The 23,639-nt window shown below is 42.5% G+C and overlaps 1 protein-coding gene across 1 annotated transcript in view; it reads left to right on the top strand.

Moving 5' to 3' along the window:
- Positions 1-23,639, top strand: part of CDX1 (caudal type homeobox 1) — a 41,835-nt gene that overhangs the window by 14,729 nt on the left and 3,467 nt on the right. The gene's annotated exons all lie outside the window — the stretch shown is intronic.

The raw sequence follows: 23,639 nt of genomic DNA, 5'->3' as shown, positions 1-23,639 counted from the left end.
ATATTGTTTATGTGCTACCTTTCTGTTTGAGACAGAGTGCTTATGTGAAAAAAGTTAAAATATAATAAAACAAGATAAAGTTATAACAGATAGAACTGTTATATAGAGTAAACACGGGAGTAACAAAAATTATTTAAAAGACAGTAATACAAAACTAAAAACTACAGCAGTCAGGCTATAAAGAAAATTCTAAACAACTGCTGAAACATTAAAAATTGGCTCGAATAAGAAGGGCTTTACTAATTGTTCAGAGGTATAAAAAAAACCACACAAGGTGGATCTCTACTCAGAAGGAGAAGATGGACAATTTCAGTGTTAGTACAAAGAAAATTCTCTCCCTCTTCCACTCTTTCTTAGCGTAGTCTCTCAGCACCTTAAATTCCACCCATTCACCTGTCCAGGGGTCTTCCTCTAACAAATCCACTAGATCCTCTTTTTCCTCCACCTTCTCCATCCAAGATGCTTCTCCTTCTCCTAAATCTACCCACTGCCCCTCCTCCTCCTTTCCTGTTTCCTCTTGCTCCTCTTTTCCCTCCAAAATAGCACCCTCTCTCGCTTCTGTCTCTAAATTCAGTTCCTGTAAATCTTTCATTAGGTCTGTCAGTTGTCCCTCGTTGTTTCCTCTTAACGAGACAGAAGGTACACCCTTCTGACCAACTCTGAGGGTATCGTCTCACAAATGCCCAAACCACTGAGCTATCCAGCCAGCTTCCATACAGTATAGTCTATGTATAAACTGAAGAGATTGAGAGATAAAAATGGCCTTGTCTGACACTTTTGCCAATTGGAAACCATTCTGTTTTTCCAAATTTTGCCCTAACGGTGGTCTCCTGTCCACAGTATACGTTAAACACTATAAAATCAGATTACAGCCTTAATAATTATTTTAGACCTGGGACCCATCAGAGCAGTCTTAGATGGCTGGTCTACCAGCCCAGGAAAGCCTGCGTTACCGGCACAGAAACCATGGCCCAGCAGTGGGTGGTGGCAAAGAAAGGCGGCGATTGGGGCGAGCCCTGGGAAACCCTCCCATGGCAGCAGAAAAAGACCATAAAAGTTTGTTACTAAATAAAGATAGATAGATAGATAGATAGATAGATAGATAGATAGATAGATAGATAGATAGATAGATAGATAGATAGATAGATAGATAGATAGATAGATAGATCTTTTGTATGAAACAGATGCCAGGTCTGTTCTCCCCCGTGTGTGTGCATGTGTGTGTGTGTTTATATATTTGTCTACATCTCCTGTAGTATTCCAGGAAGCATGACCCCTAGCCACTACACTCAGAATTGTCTAGTTTGCACGGCTACTTGCTATGCTGACCATGAAATTATGGGAATAGTATGTTTTCCAAGCTCTGAAAGTACTGAAGGAATGACACTGAATACCAGCTTTCCCTCAGGTGGCCACTGCTCCATTACCAAACAGGAGGACAGACATCACCCCAAAGGAAGCTATGGAGAACAAGGAAGAACAAAAAGGTGCTGGCCAGGGAGGCCAGGTGGTCACTTGCCTGTCACCAAAAGGGAAGACGTGAATCACCAAAAGGAACAGCTAATCAAATGGAGGATTGTCCTCCCTAAAGGAGCACATAAAGAAGGCTGACTGCCGAAGAATTGATGCCTTTGAATTGTGGTGCTGGAGAAGACTCTTGAGAGTCCCCTGGACTGCAAGGAGAACAAACCTATCCATTTTGAAGGAAATCAAACCTGAGTGCTCACTGGAAAGACAGATCCTGAAGCTGAGGCTCCAGTACTTTGGCCATCTCATGAGAACAGAAGACTCCCTGGAAAAGTCCTTGATGTTGGGAAAGTGTGAAGGCACTCATGCGCACATGGGACATGTCATGATCATGGAGCCCAAGAAAGAAAAATCTGTCACTGCCTCCATATCTTCCCCTTCTATTTGCCAGGAGATGATGGGACCAGTGGCCATGATCTTAGTTTTTTTTTGATGTTGAGCTTCAGACCGCACTCTCTTCTTTCACCCTCATTACAAGGTTCCTTAATTCCTCCTCCTCGTCGTCGTTTAGTCGTGTCCGACTCTTCGTGACCCCATGGACCAGAGCACGCCAGGCCCTCCTATCTTCTACTGCCTCCCGGAGTTGTTTCAAATTCATGTTGGTTGCTTCGCAACCATCTCATCCTCGGTCGTCCCCTTCTCCTCTTGCCATCACACTTTCCCAACATCAGGGTCTCTTCCAGGGAGTCTTTTCGTCTCATTAGATGGCCAAAGTACTGGAGCCTCAGCTTCAGGATCTGTCCTTCCAGTGAGCACTCAGGGTTGATTTCCTTTAGAATTGATAGGTTTGTTCTCCTTGCAGTCCAGGGGATTCTCAAGAGTCTCCTCCAGCACCACAATTCAAAGGCATCAATTCTTCGGCGGTCTGCTTTCTTTATGGTCCAGCTCTCACTTCCATACATCACGACAGGAAAAACCATAGCTTTGACTATTCGGACTTTTGTTGGCAAGGTGATGTCTCTGCTTTTTAAGATGCTGTCAAGATTTGTCATCGCTTTCCTCCCAAGAAGCATGCGTCTTTTAATTTCGTGGCTGCTGTCTCCATCTGCAGTGATCATGGAGCCCAGAATGGTATCATCTGCATATCGGAGGTTGTTGATATTTCTTCCGGCAATCTTAATTCCGGCTTGGGATCCCTCCAGCCCAGCCCTTCGCATGATGTACTCTGCATATAAGTTAAATAAGCCGGGGGACAATATATAGCCTTGTTGTACTCCTTTCCCAAATTTGAACCAATCAGTTGTTTCATATCCAGTTCTAACTGTTGTTTCCTGTCCCACGTATAGGTTTCTCAGGAGATAGATAATGTGGTCAGGCACTCCCATTTCTTTAAGGACTTGCCATAGTTTGCTGTGGTCCACACAGTCAAGGGCTTTTGCATAGTCAATGAAGCAGAAGTAGATGTTTTTCTGGAACTCTCTGGCTTTCTCTATAATCCAGTGCATGTTAGCAATTTGGTCTCTAGTTCCTCTGCCCCTTCGAAATCCAGCTTGTACTTCTGGGAGTTCTCGGTCCACATACTGCTGAAGCCTACCTTGTAGGATTTTGAGCATAACCTTGCTAGCGTGGGAAATGAGTGCAATTGTACGGTAGTTGAAGCATTCTTTGGCACTGCCCTTCTTAGGGATTGGGATGTAGACTGATCATTTCCAGCCCTCTGGCCACTGCTGAGTTTTCCAAACTTGCTGGCATATTGAATGTAGCACCTTAACAGCATCATATTTTAAGATTTTAAATAGTTCAACTGGAATGTCATCACCTCCACTGGCCTTATTGTTAGCCAGGCTTTCTAAGGCCCACTTGACTTCACTCTCCAGGATGTCTGGCTCAAGTTCAGCAACCACATTATCTGGGTTGTCCGGGATACCCAAATCTTTCTGATATAATTCCTCTGTGTATTCTTGCCACCTCTTCTTGATGTCTTCTGCTTCTGTTAGGTCCCTCCCATTTTTGTCCTTTATCATGTTCATCTTTGCACAAAATATTCCTCTTATATCTCCAATTTTTCTGAACAGATATCTGGTTTTTTCTTTTCTATTATTTTCCTCTATTTCTTTGTATTGTTCATTTAAGAAGGCCCTCTTGTCCCTCCTTGCTATTCTTTGGAAGTCTGCATTCAGTTTTCTGTAACTTTCCCTATCTCCCTTGCATTTTGTTTCCCTTTCCTCTCTGCTATTTCTAAGGCCTCGTTGGACAGCCACTTTGCTTTCTTGCATTTCCTTTTCTTTGGGATGGTTTTTGTTGCTGCCTCCTGGACAATGTTACGAGCCTCTATCCAAAGTTCTTCGGGCACTCTGTCCACCAAATCTAGTTCCCTAAATCTGTTCTTCACTTCCACTGTGTATTCGCAAGGGATTTGGTTTAGATTATACCTGAGTGGCCCAGTGGTTTTTCCTACTCTCTTCAGTTTAAGCTTGAATTTTGCTATGAGAAGCTGATGATCAGAGCCACAATCAGCTCTCCTCTTGTTTTTGCTGACTTGTCATGAGTGCTTCCGAAGATCTGGACCCAGAAGGGTTAACTGTGGCTGAGGAGAATTTGGAGAGATCTGAAACAGCTGAGCAGCCTCCAGGTTCTCCCTCCACAGCAGACAGGCTTCGGGGCAGGCTTCGGAAAAGACTCAGGGCAAGAAGAGCAGAGGATCGCTCTAAGGCTTTCCACAGGGACCTGCGTTCACCTAGCCCTGAGTACTAGCAGAATAGAGAGCTTTCCAACAGCTCAAGGAGCTGCTTTAGGATAAAACAAGCTTCAGTGAAGCCAGAAACTTCGTGGAAGCAAGGAGTCAACATCTTGGCTGGCATCCACGGCTCTTGTTCCTGAACTCTGGACCTTGACCCTGGACCTGCGCTGGTATTGAACTTTGGACCTTGGCCCTGGACTACGTACTCTGAACTCTGGACTCTGACTATGTATCTGACCCTGGACTTTGACTTTGGACTGCACTCTTTGTAAGTTTGTTTCAGAACTCTGGTTTGCATTCTTGGTATCTCTGACCTCGGACTGGTTTATCGGACTTCGGCTATTGTAACCCCCGGGAACGTGACATGACTGTGTAGAGCTTCTCCATCTTTGGATGCACAGAATATAATCAATCTGATTTCGGTATTGCCCATCTGGTGATTTCCATGTATAGAGTCGCCTCTTGTGTTGTTGGAAAAGAGTGTTTGTGATGACCAGCTTGTTCTCTTGACAAAACTCTATTAGCCTTTGTCCTGCTTCATTTTGAACTCCCAGGCCAAACTTTCCTGTTGTTCCTTTTATTTCTTGACTCCTGACTTTAGCATTCCAATCCCTTATAATGAGAAGAACATCTTTCTTTGTTGTCACTTCTAGAAGGTGTTTTAAATCTTCATTAAACTGGTCAATTTCAGTTTCCTCAGCATTGGTGGTTGGTGCATAAACTTGGATGACTGTGATGTTGAAAGGTCTGCCTTGGATTCGTAATGACATCATTCTATCATTTTTGAGATTATATCCCATTACAGCTTTTCCTACTTGTTTGTTGACTATGAGGGCTACTCCAATCCTTCTACGGGATTCTTGCCCACAATAGTAGATATGATAATCATCTGAATTGAATACGCCCATTCCTGTCCATTTTAGTTCACTGATGCCCAGGATGTGAATGTTTATTGCCATCTCCTGTTTGACCACATCCAGCTTCCTAAGGTTCATAGATCTTACATTCCAGGTTCCTAGGCAGTATTTTTCTTTGCAGCATCGGACTTTCCTTTCACTTCCAGGCACGTCCACCGCTAAGCGTCCTTTCGGCTTTGGCCCAAACACTTCATTAGCTCTGGACCTACTTGTACTTGTCCTCCGCTCTTCCTCAGTAACATGTTGGACGCCTTCCGACCTGAGGGGCCCATCTTCTAGCATCATATCTTTTAGCCTTTTGTTTCTGATCATGGGGCGTTCTTGGCAAAGATACTGGAGTGGCATTGCCAATTCCTACTCCAGGTAGATTGTGTTTAGTCGGAACTCTCCACTATGACCTGTCCGTCTTGGGTGGCCCTGCACGGCATAGCCCATAGCTTCCCTGAGTTACTCAAGCCCCTTCACCACGACAAGGCAGCAATCCGTGAAGGGGAGAGTATCACTCTGATTTTGACTAAAATCAATACTGTGGTGTGAATTGCCATGGGTACAAGAACTTGAATGGGTATCAGTATCCCATGCCTAAGAATACACTGAGAGGTGATTCCTTTTTATGGTACATGCAGCATATTAAAGCAATTCTCTTATCTAATGATGGCCAAGTTGAGCGCTATTAGGGTTACACATTAACAAAAGCAGTTGATGCCTTTTCTCCATAGAGACCTTAGCCTCTCCCTGATCCACTCCTTTCCTCTGGCCTCTTCAATGGGCTAATTTGGGCTAATGAAGGAGGTCATTTACTTTCAAAAGTTGTGGCAAGACTGCAAGGAAAAAAAGATCTAAATGAGTGAGCTTGACTTATCTGAAGATAGTCAGGGGCTGGCAATAAAGTTTTCAAACATTTTAAAAAAATGGCAGTTAAGTTTGAGGCCCACTCTCAGGAAAGGAGGGTTTAAAAAGAAAATAATACAACTTAATGAGAAAGCAAAGATAGCAAAAGGGCGTCTTTGACATTAGGGAGCATGTGGCAGTTTATGTTCTTAAGTATCCAGATATGCGTTCTTGCTCAATCAGGTGGGCTCCGATGAAAGGCCATTTTGTTAAAAATTATGGGAAAATAATTTGGTATCCAGGGCATGTTTTTAAACATTTGCAAATGATGGAAAATAAATATTAAAACTAGCAGTAATTGGTTGAAAACTGTTTCCTTTCAAAACCATTTTAAAGACTGAATGTGTATTGGTATGATTAGTCAAACTTACACAGATACTAAGTTATCTAAGAGGGTTATTCCAGGGTGATTTTGGGACTGGGTTTTCTCATCATAATGTAAAACAAAAAAAATGACCACATGAGAGCTTTTATTCAAGTAGACCACATTTTTACATTGTGTGTGTGTGTGTGTGTGTGTGTGTGTGTGTGTGTGTGTGTGTGTGTACACGTGTGTATACATACATATACATAAATGTCTGCTTTAAAAACCCAGGTTTTCTTTATTTAGAATTTTTTAAAAGCAATACAGTCTTCTGGACTTACATATGCTCTTATGTTGATTTCAGCTGAATTTCATGTATAATGTAAGTTGGCTTATTTATTTATGTGATGTACAACTCACCTTGCTAGAGTGTTCATGGCAAGATTAATTGAAGACAACACAGACAAAAGGATTAAAAATTCTAATATCAAAGTGCCATTAAACAAATCATGATACTAAAATGCAGTTGGGTTAAAAGCAATTCGCAACAGTTTCGAAAACTGCGGCCTCCCCACACTCGCCATAGAAGGACTGTGCCTTAGGTATCAGTCAGTTGCAAATAAGAAATTCCCACTTAAAATAAGAAATTCACCCCCTCGTCATGGAGGGATGGGGCTAGCCTAACCTCCTTTGGAAAAGAGCCTGAGAACGGCCATTGAACAGGTCCTCTATGAGGATAGGAGAAATGAGAGAATTTAAACCCCCAAAGATTCTCATGGAGTCTTGCAGGAGCGTATTGTTCTTTAGGTAGCTGGTGTGCAGGTTGCTCAGTGTGCAGGTTGCTCAGTATCTGGTTGCAGGGGCCAGGAGCTGGGAGTTCGATTCTTTGCTATGCTACTTTGACAGGGGCTGGACTTGGTGATCCATCGGGTCTCTTCCAGCTCTGAGTTACGCAAGCTCATAGATTCCAGTTTGGTTGGGGGTGCCTTACTCTGTGTGGGTTGGAGCTGTTAATCCTATTGATTTGGCTGGATGATAAAAGAGATTACACAGAGGTAATGAGTTACTAATTAATGACAAATCAAGCACTTTTTGTTTAGCAAGACAAACTCTGCCCAGATAATTTGGGGGACATACTGTTTGTATTCATGTTTAGTTAGGCATCCTTCAGTCTCGAAAGACTATGGTAGCGTGCTCTGTATGGAGGGCTTGGAACAGCGCCTAGTGTGGCTGAGAAGGCCAATTCGAGAGTGACAATCCCTTCCACACTGAAGACAAATCCAGTCTGTTCCCTGTCCAGCTCCCTGGTTTTCCTGCTTTTGTGACTTCCTCTTTGCCTCGGCCTGCTGGGCAAGGGTCTCTTCAAATTGGGAGTGGCCATGATGCACCGCCTGCCTCCAGGCTGAACGCTCAGATGTCAGGGTTTCCCATCTGTTGAGGTCTATTCCTAAGGCCTTCAGATCTCGCTTGCAGATGTCCTTGTATCGCAGTTGTGGTCTCCCTCTGGGGCGCTTTCCCTGCACTAATTCTCCATAGAGGAGATCCTTTGGAATCCGACCATCAGCCATTCTCACGACGTGCCCGAGCCAACATAGACGTCGCTGTTTCAGTAATGTATTCATGCTGAAAATTCCAGCTCGTTCTAGGACTGCTCTGTTTGGAACTTTGTCCTGCCAGGTGATGCCAAAAATCCGTCGGAGGCAACGCATATGGAAGGTGTTCAGCTTCCTCTCCTGCCGTGCACAAAGGGTCCAGGACTCACTGCAGTACAGGAGTGTGCTTAGAACACAGGCTCTATAAACCTGGATCTTCGTATGTGTCGTCAGCTTCTTATTGAGCCATACTCTCTTTGTGAGTCTAGAGAACATGGTGGCTGCTTTGCCAATGCGTTTATCCAGCTCGACATCTAGAGAGAGGGTGTCAGAGATGGTTGAGCCTAGGTACACAAAGTCATGAACAACCTCCAATGGAGGCAAGGTCCAGGAACTTCCCAGTTCAAACAAGTAGGCCCTCCCTCTTGGCCCATGTGATAAGGGAGAAAACAAGCAAACCCCCCCCCCGAACAAAGGCGTCAGCAAAACACCCATAGAAAAACGCACCTGGGCTTCATCCAGGCCTAAACCTCCTAAGGAAATGGAGGCAAGGTCCAGGAACTTCCCAGTTCAAACAAGTAGGCCCTCCCTCTTGGCCCATGTGATAAGGGAGAAAACAAGCAACTCCCCCCCCCACTGAACAAAGGCGTCAGCCTTGTATTCATGTAATGTTCAAAATTTGACCACAATGTGGTTAGAAATACATTTGTTAGATTCTCATTAAACGGAAAGGGAAGTTGTTTTAAAAGGTGACCCTAAGCATAGACTTGAGTTTGGGAGGCTAGTTCTGTGTGTTAACCTTATCTGTTCTCAGCTGAGGTTTGTTGCTGTTTGATAATTTTCTTCTGCTTCTTCAGGATTGCCAGCTCTTTATAATGGGGCTTCTGTGACTTAGAAACTGCAAATTAACAGATATAACATCTGATGGTTGTTGTGGGTTTTTTGGGCTCTTTGGCCGGTGTTCTGAAGGTTCTTCCTAACGTTTCGCCACGTTGTGGCCGGCATCTTCAGAGGACAGCACTCTGTGCTCTGGTGTAGTTGGCTTGGGAGTGCTGTCCTCTGAAGATGCTGGCCACAGAGACTGGCGAAATGTTAGGAAGAACAACCTTCAGAACATGGCCAAAGAGCCCGAAAAACCCACAACAACCATTAGATCCCGGACGTGAAAGCCTTCGCGAATAGATATAACAGCTGCTCATTTCTTGATATCTACACTTTTATTCTATGAAAAACTGCTTCTGCTGATGTTGTCATAGAGAAGAGGGTGGATTTCTGCTAGGAATTGGAGAATGCCTCTTAGGGTGAGATCAGTAATTTTGGACCACACACAACACAGTCCAATTTGAGCTATTTTCCAGAACCTTCACAACATACTGGAGATTGTGAACCAGCCTGATTCTATTCTTGTGACCAGTCCAGATGTTTTTGATCCAGTGGCACAGCTACTTTTTAAAAAGAGCTGGGCTGGAGAGTTGGGGACTGGATCACGTGTTTCCAGAAGGGTCATTTTAAATGAGATCACAACTGGTGAAGTAACTCTTTCCAGCATGATTCAATGTGATCCCATATCACTGTCTGATCACACCCTAACTTAGCCTCTCAATAAATTGAGTGGCTTCACTATTCCAGTTGGAAAGTTGAAACTTAACTAGGTTTTTCTGTTTGGTCCATCAGGCAGCCCAAGTCCTCAGCTTTTTTGTTTCCAGACTCTATACCTTGCACTCACGCCTATCTATCCATCCTGCCCATCCCTCAGTGCTTTCCCCAAAGGGTGAGTATGTGTGTGTGTGTGGGGGAACCCTCTAGTTTGATAAATGGGAAACATGTTCCTGTTGGTCCATTTCTGCTTGGCAGCAAATTGCACACCCTGATTGTGATATTCTGTAGCAATTGTGGAACCTGTATAAATAAAACTATTTCTCCTTTACTATACAGCAGTGGTGTTCTAACACAAAAGCACTGTTTGTTTCTTTAGAGTCACATTTGTACAGTGGTGCCCCGCATAGCGACAATAATCAGTTCTGGAAAAATCGTCACTATGTGGATTTGTCGCTATGAGAAATAAAAAAGCTGATAGGAATGCATTAAAACCTGTTTAATGCGTTCCTATGGGTAAAAAACTCACCGTTATGTGAAAATCCTCCATACGGCCATCATTTTCGCTGCCCGGTAAGCGAGGAATGGGAGCGAAAAAAAAGCGGGCGGCCATTTTTTTTACCCGGCGGCCATTTTGGAACCGCCGATTAGCTGTTAGAAAAACATCGCTATGCAAAAATCGGTAAGCGAAACAGCTTACCGATCATCGCAAAGCGATTTTTTCCTATCTAAATCATCGCAATGCGATCGCAAAAGCGATTGCAAAAACTTAATCGCTATGTGGATTCATTGTTAAATGGGGCGCTCATTAAGCGAGGCACCACTGTATTCTGCCTTTTCTCCAATGAGTTGAAAGTGGCCTATGCAACACTTCAGCCTCATATGAATAACTGGGTGGGATAGGTTTGGCTGGGAGAGAGTGACTGGCCAAAGATCACCCAGCAAGTTTCATGCCTGAGTGGGACACGGTAACCACTATATCACCATCACCACCTCACATGTTGTGTTGTGGTTTAAAGTGCTGGACTAGGAGACCTGGGTTTTAAATTCCTACTCAGTTGCAAAACTCATTGGGTGACTGTCCTCTGAAGATGCCGGTCATAGAGACTGGCAAAACGTTAGGAAGGACAACCTTCAGAACACGGCCAAAGAGCCCGAAAAACCCACAACAACCATTAGATCCCGGCCGTGAAAGCCTTTGCAAATTCATTGGGTGACCTTGGATCACTAGCACTCTCTCTGCTTGACCTACCTCATAAGATCATTAGGAAGATAAAAGTGGGGAGGAGAATTATGCATGCTACCCTGTACTTGTTAGAGTAAAGGTGGGGTATAAATGTAACGTAATAACTCACTGGGTCTCAATATAAGGATCAGAGTTGTAAGCAAGAGTAGGTGCATGAAATATATTCAAATGTTTACTGGACAAATTCCATCTTCCCATAATAATGGGGATCAGCTGTACTTAAATGATAATATCACTAGGAATGGCAGCATCGCCATGTTAAGTCAAGTTTTTTTTTAAATTTCAGCTTGATCTGCACATTTTCTTTACTTCCCCATCAATATATTGAGAAGCTTCATAGATACGTACAAAAGCCTATAATATTATTTTAGGCAAATGTCTACCAGCTGGGAAGTGTTGCTTTTTACAGAAGGAAGTACTAATAGTTTTATTGTTTACACAATTAACAGTTAAATGGAGTGAAACATTTTGTAGCACCTTAAAGGCTTAAAAGTTTCAATAGTCAGAAGCTATCATGGACTGCAGACCATTTATTAGATAAGATCAGTGGGAGCTTATGCTGAATGGAACTTGTTGTTCTTTAGTAAAGGTAAAGGTTCCCCTTGACATTTAGTCCAGTCGTGTCCGACTCTAGGGCACCGTGCTCATCCCCATCTCCAAGCCGCAGAGCCAGCGTTTGTCCGTAGATAGTTTCCATGGTCATGTGGCCAGTGCGACTAGACACAGAACACCATTCTTTAACAGCATGGCTATTCTGGAGCCATTTAGTAGGTTAGTCTTATACATGTCGACTCACACGTGAGTCCTATTGAGCTTATTCATAAGTAAGTATGTATGATATGTGGCCATTATGCATATACACTATTAAAGCATATATGCACCTTTTCCATGCAAACCCACATGCCTAATCTTTCCTGCCACAAGTATACTTCAGCAGTCCTATTTGCTATATGTAAAAGAGAATGTAAGCCCCACTAATTGTACCGTATTTCGTCATCTAGTCGTTTAGTCGTGTCCGACTCTTCGTGACCCCATGGACCAGAGCACGCCAGGCTCTCCTATCTTCCACTGCCTCCCGTAGTTGTGTCAAATTCATGTTGGTTGCTTCGATGACACTGTCCAACCATCTCATCCTCTGTCGTTCCCTTCTCTACTTGCCTTCACAATTTCCTAACATCAGGGACTTTTCCAAGGAGTCTTCTCTTCTCATGAGATGGCCACAGTACTGGAGCCTCAGCTTCAGGATCTGTCCTTCCAATGAGCACTCTGGCATGATTTCCTTTAGAATGGATAGGTTTGTTCTCCTTGCAGTCCAGGGGACTCTCAAGAGCCTCCTCCAGCATCAGAATTCAAAGGCATCAGTTCTTCGGTGGTCAGCTTTCTTTATGTCCAGCTCTCACTTCCATACATCACAACAGGAAAAACCATAGCTTTGACTATTTGGATATTTGTTGGCAAGGTGATGTCTCTGCTTTTTAAGATGCTGTCAAGGTTTGTCATTCCTTTCCTCCCAAGAAGCAGGCGTCTTTTAATTTCGTGGCTGCTGTCACCATCTGCAGTGATCATAGAGCCCAAGAAAGTAAAATCTGTCACTGCCTCCATATCTTCCCCTTCTATTTGCCAGGAGGTGATGGGACCAGTGCCCATGATCTTAGTTTTTTTGATGTTGAGTTTCAGACTGTTTTTTGCACTCTCCTCTTTCACCCTCATTACAAGGTTCCTTAATTCCTCTTCACTTTCTTCCATCAGAGTGGTATCATCTACATATCGGAGGTTGTTGATATTTCTTCCGGCAATCTTAATTCCGGCTTGGGATTCCTCCAGTCCAGCCTTCCACATGATGTATTCTGCATATAAGTTAAATAAGCAGGGAGTCAATATACGGTACAATATACAATATACGTATTTACTAGACTGCCTTTCCTTCAGAACAATGGTAACCTTTGTATTTGAGATGACACACACACACACCCAGCCCACAAATCCTGTTGTGCAACCTTACACCATGTATGCCTTCCATGTAAGGCATAAACTGCAGCCATCTTTTGAAAATTAAAAGTTTTGGACTCTCCCCCCTTTGGGGGTTTTGGGGTTCTCTTAGGATCCCTTCTATCCTGGGGAAGCCTTTGGGAGCAGCAAGACAGGGGAGAGTCTTTAATGTCTAAAAATTGCCACCTACAGGATGGTTGTACTGGTGGGAGCAATTTTGGATAATAAATACTCCACCTCCCCAAATATCTCAGCCCTCAAAGGCTTCCTCAGGAAGATAGGGATCTGAAGGGAGCATCAGAAACTTGGTGGTTGTGGTGGCAGAATTAGAAACTTTCAATTCCTGAAAAGTAGCTGTGGCTGATGACATCATCAGCCTTACACGGTGTAACATGGCGCTACAGGATTTCAATTTTTTTTGGTCATAGCACCATGCATACAACAGAGCCACACATGCATCCCCTAAATATGTATGCATGGTTACTTACACACACTTTGAGTAAGGACGGTAAGTCGAAATTTATGGTTTTTGGCTTGGTTATTAATTAGAAAACAACTTGGCTTTTCCCCCTGCAAACTCCCATAACACCTGTTGTTCCTTCAGTTTTTATTACCCATGGGCTGCTCGTAAATCATTCAGTGGGGCACACTGCCTCATCTCTCTTGAAGGCACAATTTCCCAGTCCCTGAGGAGTTGTACCAGGGCACACACTAGCACGAAGAGCTGGCTCATTGACATTCTTTCATTTAATTACACCCCCTCCTTTGTTTATTCTTTGTTTTTCCAATGATATCTAAAAAAAGGAAGAGGGAGGGTAAGCCATATGCTCTGTAGGAGGAAAACATTTCAGCTGGCAGGAAAACAAGTGAAATTCCCTTCAGTTCCATGTTATATTTATCTGTGAACAGAACCTTAGGGAGCGCCAGACAGGTGTGCGGTGGTCCAGACTTGTATAACAAAGGGATGGCTATTGTGGCAAATATGTTGGCAAACGCAGGGCTTATTTTCACCGTAACCAGTGTAGAGTGTTAGTGGCTTAGAATCATTCTTACTATGGTATTCCTGCTTTCTATCTATAAATACGAAAGCTGGACAATGAAGAAATCTGCGAAGGCTTTATGGATACATGAACCACTACAAAGATTAACAAGTGGGTTTTAGATCATACCACATCTGATATCAAAGCAGAAGCTAAAATGAAGTTATAATACTTTGGGTAGTGATTCTCCTGCTAATAGCAGGAAGACTTCAAAATGGAACGTTGTTGGGATGGCTCAGAGCTGGCATAGAATTCAATTGGACCTAAATCCCAAATCAGGGTCTTCATTACACTAGCTAGGATCTCCTGTAGGAAGAGAAATACAAGATTAACAAAAGCATTCTGTGGTGAAACAAGGAAAACAACAACCTCTTTTCTTATAACAAGTGCAAGCTGACCAGGCTGTAGACCAGTGGTTCCCAACCTTGAGTAACCCAGTTGTTCTTGGACTGCAGCTCCCTCAAATCCTGACCAGCACAGCTGGTGGTGAAAGCTTCTGGAAGTTTTAGTCCAAGAACACCTGGCAATCCAAAGTTGGGAACTACTGCTGAAGATGAAGTGGTAGATCTGCTTCCCTCTTCTTTCCTCCCCTTTCAATCGTGTTCAGGATTGCTTTGCCAGAGGTTAGGCAAATGGCGATTTCAATTCAGTGGGACTTCTGAATTTACAAAGTCCCCTTGAGCTTGCTCCTAGGTAAGGTGCTATAGGATGGAAAAATATATATCTATTCTTGGAAATATATCCATTATTGTACAACAGAGTTCTTGGTAATGGGCTCATCAACATGGAATGGGACAACCGGCTTGGCCAGTCGGTGACTCTGAGGGGTGCCTTAGGGTTCTGAGGCTCCACCACAGTTGTCCTGTTAGCCTTCCAGCTGAATCTAATGATCAGAATGTGGATTGTTTTCGTTTAGTACTACCCAAAATAGCTTGAATGCAGTAGTATATTATGAGCCTAGATAGTCTGTTACTAAACTGCCTAGGCTTACTCAACTCAAAATAATATAGTTTCATTTCCTGATTTGGAAGTAAGCCCAGTAGTAGAACAGCAAAATATACAAGTCCCTTATGTCCTCTCAAGTATTTGATAGGTTGGCTGAGAATCCACTGTGTCTCTTAGCACAGACATAAACAGCTTATATAAAGTAAGTAATGTGAATTTGTCTTGCACTGAGTCAGATTATTGGCCTGTAGAGTACCTAGTTATCGGACATGATTCATAGTGACCCTTTGGGGGGTCTCAGGCAGGGGGTCTTGCTCATCCTCAGCTTTCTGGTCCTTTCAGTTTGAAATACTGGGAATTGACCTGTACCCTTCTCCCTATAAACCCTATGACACCCATGTGTGAATAAATGTATGCTCCACCCTGACAAAAGAAAGACTTCCCAAGTAGGTGGTTTTATCTCTTTTCCAGGAAATTGTGATCTAGGTGCGGAGGAGGCCGACTCCCTCTGAGGGATCACATGTTGACATTTTCATGATGTTGTCAGAGCTGACGTCTGAGCTGATAGAACTCAGTGGAGTGTCTGGCTGTGGATTTCAAGGGCTGGGAGTTTGAATCCCTACTGTGTTTCTGGTTGGTGAGATTACATGGATGGAATATAACTATTATCAAAGCCAGTTTAATCAGCTGTTGGTTTGGAGGCCCAGAATGTTTTCTGCCAGCTGATGATAGTTTCTAAATAAGGCTTTGGACAGAGAAGCCTGATGACATCCATGCTCTAGTTATATCTGGTCAAAGTACTATTGTAATGTGTTGTGTTTGGGGCTACCTTCCAGCTGCATTTGCTGAGATAGTCGTTGAAATGTTGGGAGCATAATTTGTGGGAACTTGAAAGAGATCCTGTCACTCATAGCTCGCTTTGGAAGATCTTTCCAAGGTTTCCCATTTAAACCTTCCATGGCTTGGGGTCATGGCACATGAAGGAATATTGTCTCCAATATTGTCTGTTCTTTGAACTAATAATCAACCTCCTTTCTTCTGAAGCTGCTGTGCCATCTATGGGTCAAACTATTATTATCTTGCTTTTTGTAGATGTTTCCTGAAGTTTGTCATGCAACATGATTTTCCTAATGTAGGCATCTTGCATTAAGTGCATTTTGTTCTGTAACTCCTGGGTAAACATAGGCTTACGGTAATTTGCAAGTCTGATTGCTGAGGCATTTATATTTGAGGAAATTTCATCGTGGGATATAAAACGTGTGGAAGGACATAAATGCCACTTAATGGCCAGAATTCTATTGACAGTTTACAAGTCTTGGCAACAAATCGCTATTCATTAATTAAGTTTGTTTTCCTGGTTGTGTGGAAGTCGTGCGTCCAGGACCACAAACAGCATTTTATTAGTGGCTAGCAATTTGCTGCCAAGACTTAAGTGAGTTTCTTTATACAAGTGTGAGTCAGCAGTAGGATGTGGGACATTGTCTAGTTTATGTCTATATACCAGGCAACTGAGGAAAGGCCCTTGTTGGTTACAGCATCACGTTTGTAGATTTCTCTTTCCAAGTAGTGTTGTTATCTTTTCAGAACTAAGCAAAAGCCTTCCTGCTTTTCCTGTTACATTTGTTTAGTTGTTTGTTTATTTGTTTGTCTTGTTTATAGACTGCCTTTCTCCCGATAAGGGGACTCCAGGTGGCTCACAGTATTTTTTAAAAAAGAGTGAGAACTAGAAACACAGCAAGATGTACATTAAAAAAACAAACTATAAAACTGATTAAGAGACATTGAGTAATTAAAAACAGGTGAAATGTTAAAAATGATCTTAACTGAAAAACGGCCTTTTGGGACTCTGTCATGATTATTAAAGTCTTGCCCGAAGAGATGGATCTTCAGCTATCGGCGGAAGGACAAAAGGGAAGGGGCCAGCCTGATCTCCGGAGGGAGAGCATTCCACAACTTGGGAGCTGCCACAAAGAAGTCCTTCTCTTATGTTTCCCATCAGCCGTGCCTGCGCAGGCAATGGGACCAAGAGGAGGGCCTCCTCTGCTGATCTTAATCGCTGACACGGCTCAATTGCAGAGATACAGTAGTGGTGCCTCAACTTACAACCGTCTTGACTTGCAACCAATTCAAGTTACAACCAGCTCCGGTCACAACATTTTGCTTTGACTTGCAACCGGTGCTTTGAGATACAACTAGGAAAAAAGGCCTCTATTCCCCATTGTTCCCTCCCTACCTCCCACCCTCCTTCCTTTCCTGCCCTTTTTTAAAACTTAGAGGTCATCTTAGGTTTTTTGTTTTTTTAAAAAAGTCTCCCCCTAGTGGATTGATTAACTGCTTTTGCATTAGTTCCTATGGGAACTAATGTGTTGAGCTACAACCAGCACCTTGAGATACAATTAAAAAACCGGCTAAAACGGATTAATCGCTTTTCAGTGTATTTCTATGGGAAATGGTGCTTTGAGTTATGACCAACATGAGTTACAACCATCATCCGGAACGAATTAAGTTCGCAACTCAAGGCCCCACTTTCAGGTTATTTTAATAATTAATAATGACTCATTATTATATTGCTGACCTGTATTTTGTGATGCTCTGTTGGTTTATATATGTTTTTGTTTTGTCCTAGAAATGCTGTTGAAAGGAAGCATAACATCTAGTAAACAAATTTATTGTGATGATCAGGATAGATGGGATTTTGCATATATTTTCCTGTGCCTGTGTGCCTGTGTATGTGCACACATGAGTATGCTTGTGCCTTCTATTCCTTCTCCTTGCTTTGTGTTTCAGCTACCTTGCTGGTTTTGTCTCTTGTTAAATTTCAACCGGTTTTTGTGTATATACAGCGGGGAAGACTAGAGTAATACATGGCTACTTTACAAAGTTCTTCTGCTTCTTGAAATTGTGGAGACCAGCATAACCCATACTATTCTCATTGCTGGAGCATTCAGACAACCAAATGTGGTCTCTCTATAGGCAGTACAGGCATCACAAAACGTTTGCTTGGATTTCATTCATAACAGCAGGGGCAGATCCACAGAATGATGTTCATACAACATGTCTCCGCAGAGTCCTTGTACCTTGTGATGCACACAAAGCCTTTGGCTGGAAACACACTGGTAGCACAAACTAGCTCTGACATAAAAGTTCATGGGGATGGCCTTGCACAACAATGTGTAAGTCTAGAGTGCCTGTTCTCAAATTCTCATTAAGACCAACTTTTATAATAGAATAGATATAAAATTACACAGCGAATGTTTGATGTAGAAACTGATAATCCTTTTATTTATTCATATACGTCACACGTAGTCTCTTTTTTTCACGTGCTCAGAGAACCTTCCAGGTGGGTTCTAGATAGTCTTCTACACAGGGGACCTAGAAGGCCAGATCTGTTGAGCTTCAGCAGTAGAACTGTGCCATACACCTTCAGACCATTATCTGGTATTTTTCACCCATGACAAGAAACTTTCTGCTCCTCCCTACCCACAACTTTGATGGTAAAAAACTAGTGTTATATGACCACTGTGATCGTATTAAGACTGCAGTACCTTCATAATCATTGTTGAAGTAATAGCATGTTATGTACTTCATTGGCTTCAGATAGTAAATATTTATCAACATTTATATTAAGAGCAGAAATTGGTGTTTTTTGTTTTTTGTTATGGTATGCTTCAGCAGGAGGAGAATCAAAACATCTATTACCTGTTGAGATCTCAATATCTGGTGGATGGACAGCAGCAATTGCATGATCGAAACCAAATTCTCATTGACAGCTGATGTTCGTCCTGAGCACTAAAATGAATAAATAAACTTGGAGTTCTGCTTCAATTCCAATCTCATTGGCAAAAGTCAGCTTTTACACATCTGCTTTCCTGTGGACTAGCTGCCACACAGTTAAAAGGAGATTGGCTGTTTGGCATCTTAACCATTCCAGAATATGTTCTATTTGTCTCATCTATTTGTAGAAAAGAGTCCAGTGGTCATATGTTACTTGTGTACTGCTGCAGAGTTTAAATTTCTGGTTAAATTCCTCTAGAAGTGCAGGGATTCACAGAGCAGAATAGCTTCAAGTTCCCCAGAGTAGACCATCCCTTTTTCTTATTAACTCATACAGTCTGAATAACTCACTCTGAGACATTAGTTGGAGAAATAATATAAGGTTTAATTAATTTACAGTTGAACAGATAGCAGCAAGCTAACAAATATGACTGCTTTAAACAAACAGATCTTAACGGACTAATGAGTGCTTCCAACAGACAACAGAGAGGGAAAGAATATCAAGCAGAGAGGCGGGACTTTCTTTGAATTCAGAGGCAGAAGGGAACAATTTGTTAGTGCTGGATAGATTGATAGTCACCTCAGCCTGGAAAGGTCTCTCCCACTTTTTTTCCAGGCAGAATGCCTGTTGTAAAAACTCCAACATGAACTGAGTCACCAGACACACAGGAGCTGCTTGGTTTCAAGCCTCTTGAAAGATTGACTATGCAAAAATAGGAAGACAAGCCAAATATAATAATGAAGGGCTGTATAATTCAGTGCAGGGACTGCTGCAAGAGGTTTATATGGCTTCCTTTGCACATTTGTCCGTTCCCCTCCTGTATACAAGACTTCTCTTGCCTATGACAGTCCTAAGTAATATTCCAGAGCCAAAGCTGGTAGTTGGAATGTCAAGCCGTACATAGGGAAGCTCTATGCAGTTCATGGTGGCCTGTTCAATTGGATTTGCCTTAAATGCTAACAAATTCAACTGAGTAACTGAGATTCTTGAGTGTTTAATTAAGGGAACAAATAATTTCTATTCTTGTTGTCATTGTGCATATTAACAGGTTTCTCAGTTTTCTTAAAGCTGCTCCATATGTCTCTGAAATGGTACCCTCTGGGTGCAAGAGGAAGGCGTTAGCAGACTATCTGCTGGAAGATAATCCCTCACTCTACATGTACCTTACCTAATGTAACTACTGCAGCTAAGGGGAATTTGAGTAGTGACCATTTCCTTTGTATGAATATCGGTGGATTGCCAGTGGTCCAGAAGGGGAAAAGCTTGATTTGGACAAAACAAATACATTTGGGAGTAACATCCTGGTGGCCAACACCAACTCATTTTAATGCATATTCATTTGACTGTGCCATGGCAGCCTAGGCAGGTAGAATTGTGCAATACAGATTCTGTTCAGACACTTAAGCCATTGTATTCGCGAAGGCTTTCACGGCCGGGATCTAATGGTTGTTGTGGGTTTTTCGGGCTTCTTGGCTGTGTTCTGAAGGTGGTTTTTCCTAAGGTTTCGCCAGTCTCTGTGGCTGGCATCTTCAGAGATGTCCTCTGAAGATGCCGGCCACAGAGACTGCCGAAACGTTAGGAAAAACCACCTTCAGAACACAGCCAAGAAGCCCGAAAAACCCACAACAACCACTTAAGCCGTTGCTTTGCAGCTTATGGAAGGCAGCCGGAAAAGAAGACCAAATATGAGATGGATTGATTAAATAAAGCAACCCACTGCCTTGAGTTTGCAAAGGCTGAGCAGAGCTGTTTATGAGGCTGTTAATTCATAGGATCTCTATAAGTGAAAAGCCATTTGGTAGCACTTAACATCATAATTTTAGCTTATGGGTGGGACACTCTTTGGGTTTGCCTTTGGTGTGTACATTTCCTTCTCCACCCAAACTAAATGTCCAATGGTATCTGTCATGTAACTAGAATTATAATTGGTGGCCACTGCTGAAGTATATTTATTGACCCACTCTTTTCCTTAGAAGAACTGCTGTGCCTTTCTTACTGCTGATCTGCAAAAGCTAGAACTTTTCACCTTTTTGTTCACTTTGTTCAATTGTTGCTTGTTGCAGAGGTGAAGGAAGGAAAATTGTCAGTTTTAAGTAAAGCCGGGCAAGGTACACATTAATAAAGGTACACATTAGTAAAAAGGTGAAATTGACAAAGTCTCTGGGCAGCTTCAGTGCCTCTCTACATTTTTGGGCTCCAGAACAGAGAGTGCACAAATATGACATCTAAGGAAAGGATAAAAGAGACACTACATATTGGAGAACACTGGAGTTACATCAGAACTGTGAAGTTCCTTTTGTATTGCAGTTACCAAAAATCAATGGGTTGCAGATTTTAACTTACACAAACTTTGGATTACATGCTATCCTGAAACATCTCATAAGACACTTTTCAAAGTCAGATGAGATCACAGCATTGGGGTTCATATACAAAAGGACATGTGCCATGGTTGTAATGGGATTTCCAAGAATCTTGGTAAAACAGAACGTCCCCGGGGCAGGGAAGCTGCCAGGAATGGGGAAAGTACTCAGATCCACAGAAATGGATAAAAAAGGAGTGTCTGTACCAAAGAAAAATGGGCATAGGGAAGCATTCCCAAAGTAATATTATAGATAAGGTACATGCCTATGTCACTTGTTGGATGTTGGTATTGGTATTATTTACTGATCAAAACAATTCACCACTACAAAATAAGATGGATACTCATTTTGGCTACTGACATTAAAAATATCACGTTCGAGTGAAAGGCCCCAACCTAAGTATTGTAGAATGAAAAATTACCCATGCAGTCTGTTCATAGTGGCTGAAATCCTGTCTATGTGACTAGAGTAAGCCCATTAATCAAAGAAACATACATATTGGTTGACTCACCAAATCCCCACTGATTCAATGGGCCTGCTTAACATTCACTTAGTTGCATGTTAATTAGAAAGGAAAATAGTTATGAAGTTTTAGTGGAGGATGAGTGTTTTCAAATTATTATGGTTGTCATTTGAGGGCAGGGATTTTAAGCCATGTGGGAACACCACATGGAGATTAGCTCCTGTCTGTGGAACGCTAAAGAAATGGGTGACAAGGAAGGAAGGCAAAATAGGCTTATTTTCCCCTCACACCTTTCCAGTAGTTTCAGGGTTAAACTCCTCAATGCGTCTAAGAGTGTATATAAAAAACAGAAGCAGAGTACAGTATAACAAAGATAATATGGTGCAGTGGCTACAGTAACAGACTGGGACTCAGGAGCCCTGAGTTTGAATCCCTGCTTGACCATGGGAACTCACGGTATGTGTGTGGAACTGGTAAAATCACTTCTTAAATATCTCACTTACCTTGAAAGCTCTGTTATGGTCACTATAAGTCAGTTCTGACTTGAAAGCACATAACAAGTTTAATAGGAATAGTCATTAAACTCTTCACATTAGTTTGTGGTGGTATCTTGTTCTGTTGTCATAACGAGCAGAAGAGTGTCATTGAATACTGGCTTAACAAATCCATTATTGTGTTCATTTGTGTGATTGTAGTTCACTCTCCATAGACTATATAGTCCACATAGTTGGGGCAGGAAGGCAGGGGCTGTAAACAGGGAAAATAAATACAGGTTGTACTGGCTGAGTGGTCCATATTCTATCACAGAGACTTTATAAAGCAAGCTGCACAACTGTTTCCAGACACACAGAGATAAAGGTACCTGTATAACTGCCCCTTCAGACTAGTTCCATTCCCTCCTCCACCGCAAACACATGTGTGTGTCCACATACTCATACACGCAACTCCACACATACCAAGTTGCAAATATGGTTGGAGCATACCTCATTTGGCAGTACAGAAAAGCAATATGCTTTGCATGATCAAACATGGACATGATGCACGAATAATGCACAATTTACCCAGTTTATATATACTGTATAAACTTTCTTCTGCAAGTAGTGTTGGAATTACAGACATAGGCTCTTTGTAAAAGTCCTGGCCATGGAAACAATGTATCTAATGCCAGTCATGTACAACCTACCTGAGGGTTATGTAATTCTGTGAGTTGATTTAGCTGCCATCGGTAAGCAAACCATGTTATTTTTAAGCCGGAAGCTTTTAAGATGGAAGAAATAAAAAAAGAAGCGATTGGACCAAGAACCATAGACCAGTGAAGAAATGGAACCTAAGACACAATATAAACTACAATGGAACATACAGTATATCACAGAAGTGAGTACACCCCCTCACATTTCATAAATATTTTAGTATATCTTTTCATGTGAAAACACTGAAGAAATGACACTTGGCCACAAAGTGAAACAGTGAGTATGCAGCTTGTGTAACAGTGTAAATGTGCTGTCCTCTCAAAATACAGTAATGCAACACACAGCCATTAATGTCTAAACTGCTGGCCAAAAAAGTGAGTACACCCCGAAGTGACAATGTCCAAACTGGGCACAAAGTGTCAATATTCTGTGTTGCTACCATTATTTTCCAGCACTGCCTTAAATTAAGGCAGTGCTGGAAAATAATTAACCCTCTTGGGCATAGAGTTCACCAGAGCTTCACAGGTTGCCACTGGAGTCCTCTTCCACTTCTCCATGACGACATCACAGAGCTGGTGGATGTTAGAGACCTTTCATTTCAGGATGCCCCACAGATGCTCAATAGGTTTAGGTCTGGAGACATGCTTGGCCAGTCCATCGTCTTTGCCCTCAGCTTCTTTAGCAAGGCAGTGGTCGTTTTGGAAGTGTGTTTGGAGTCGTTATCATGTTGGAATACTGCCCTGCGGTCCAGTCTCCCAAGGGAGGGGATCATGGCCTGCTTCCGTATGTCACAGTACATGTTGGCATTCATGGTTCCCTCAATGAACTCTAGCTCCTGAGTGCCGGCAGCACTCATGCAGCCCCAGACTATGACACTCCCACCACCGTGCTTGACTGTAGGCATGACACACTTGTCTTTGTAGCAATGCTGGTAGCACTCATATGTCTATTTCCCAAAGCCAGCCTCTGGATACAGGCACTCAACTTATTTCATCGACCATGGTGAGGCCTGTTCTGAGTGTAACCTGTCCTGTTAAACCACTGTGTGGTTTTGGCCACCGTGCTGCTGCTCAGTTTCAGAGTTCTGGCAATCTTATTATACCCTAGGCCAACTTTATGCGGAG

The sequence above is a fragment of the Pogona vitticeps genome, chromosome 2 (genome assembly GCF_051106095.1).
Source record: "Pogona vitticeps strain Pit_001003342236 chromosome 2, PviZW2.1, whole genome shotgun sequence".
NCBI lineage: Eukaryota > Metazoa > Chordata > Lepidosauria > Squamata > Agamidae > Pogona > Pogona vitticeps.
The sequence above is the reverse complement of the archived record's forward strand: the minus strand, read 5'-3'. Positions and strand labels throughout refer to the sequence as shown.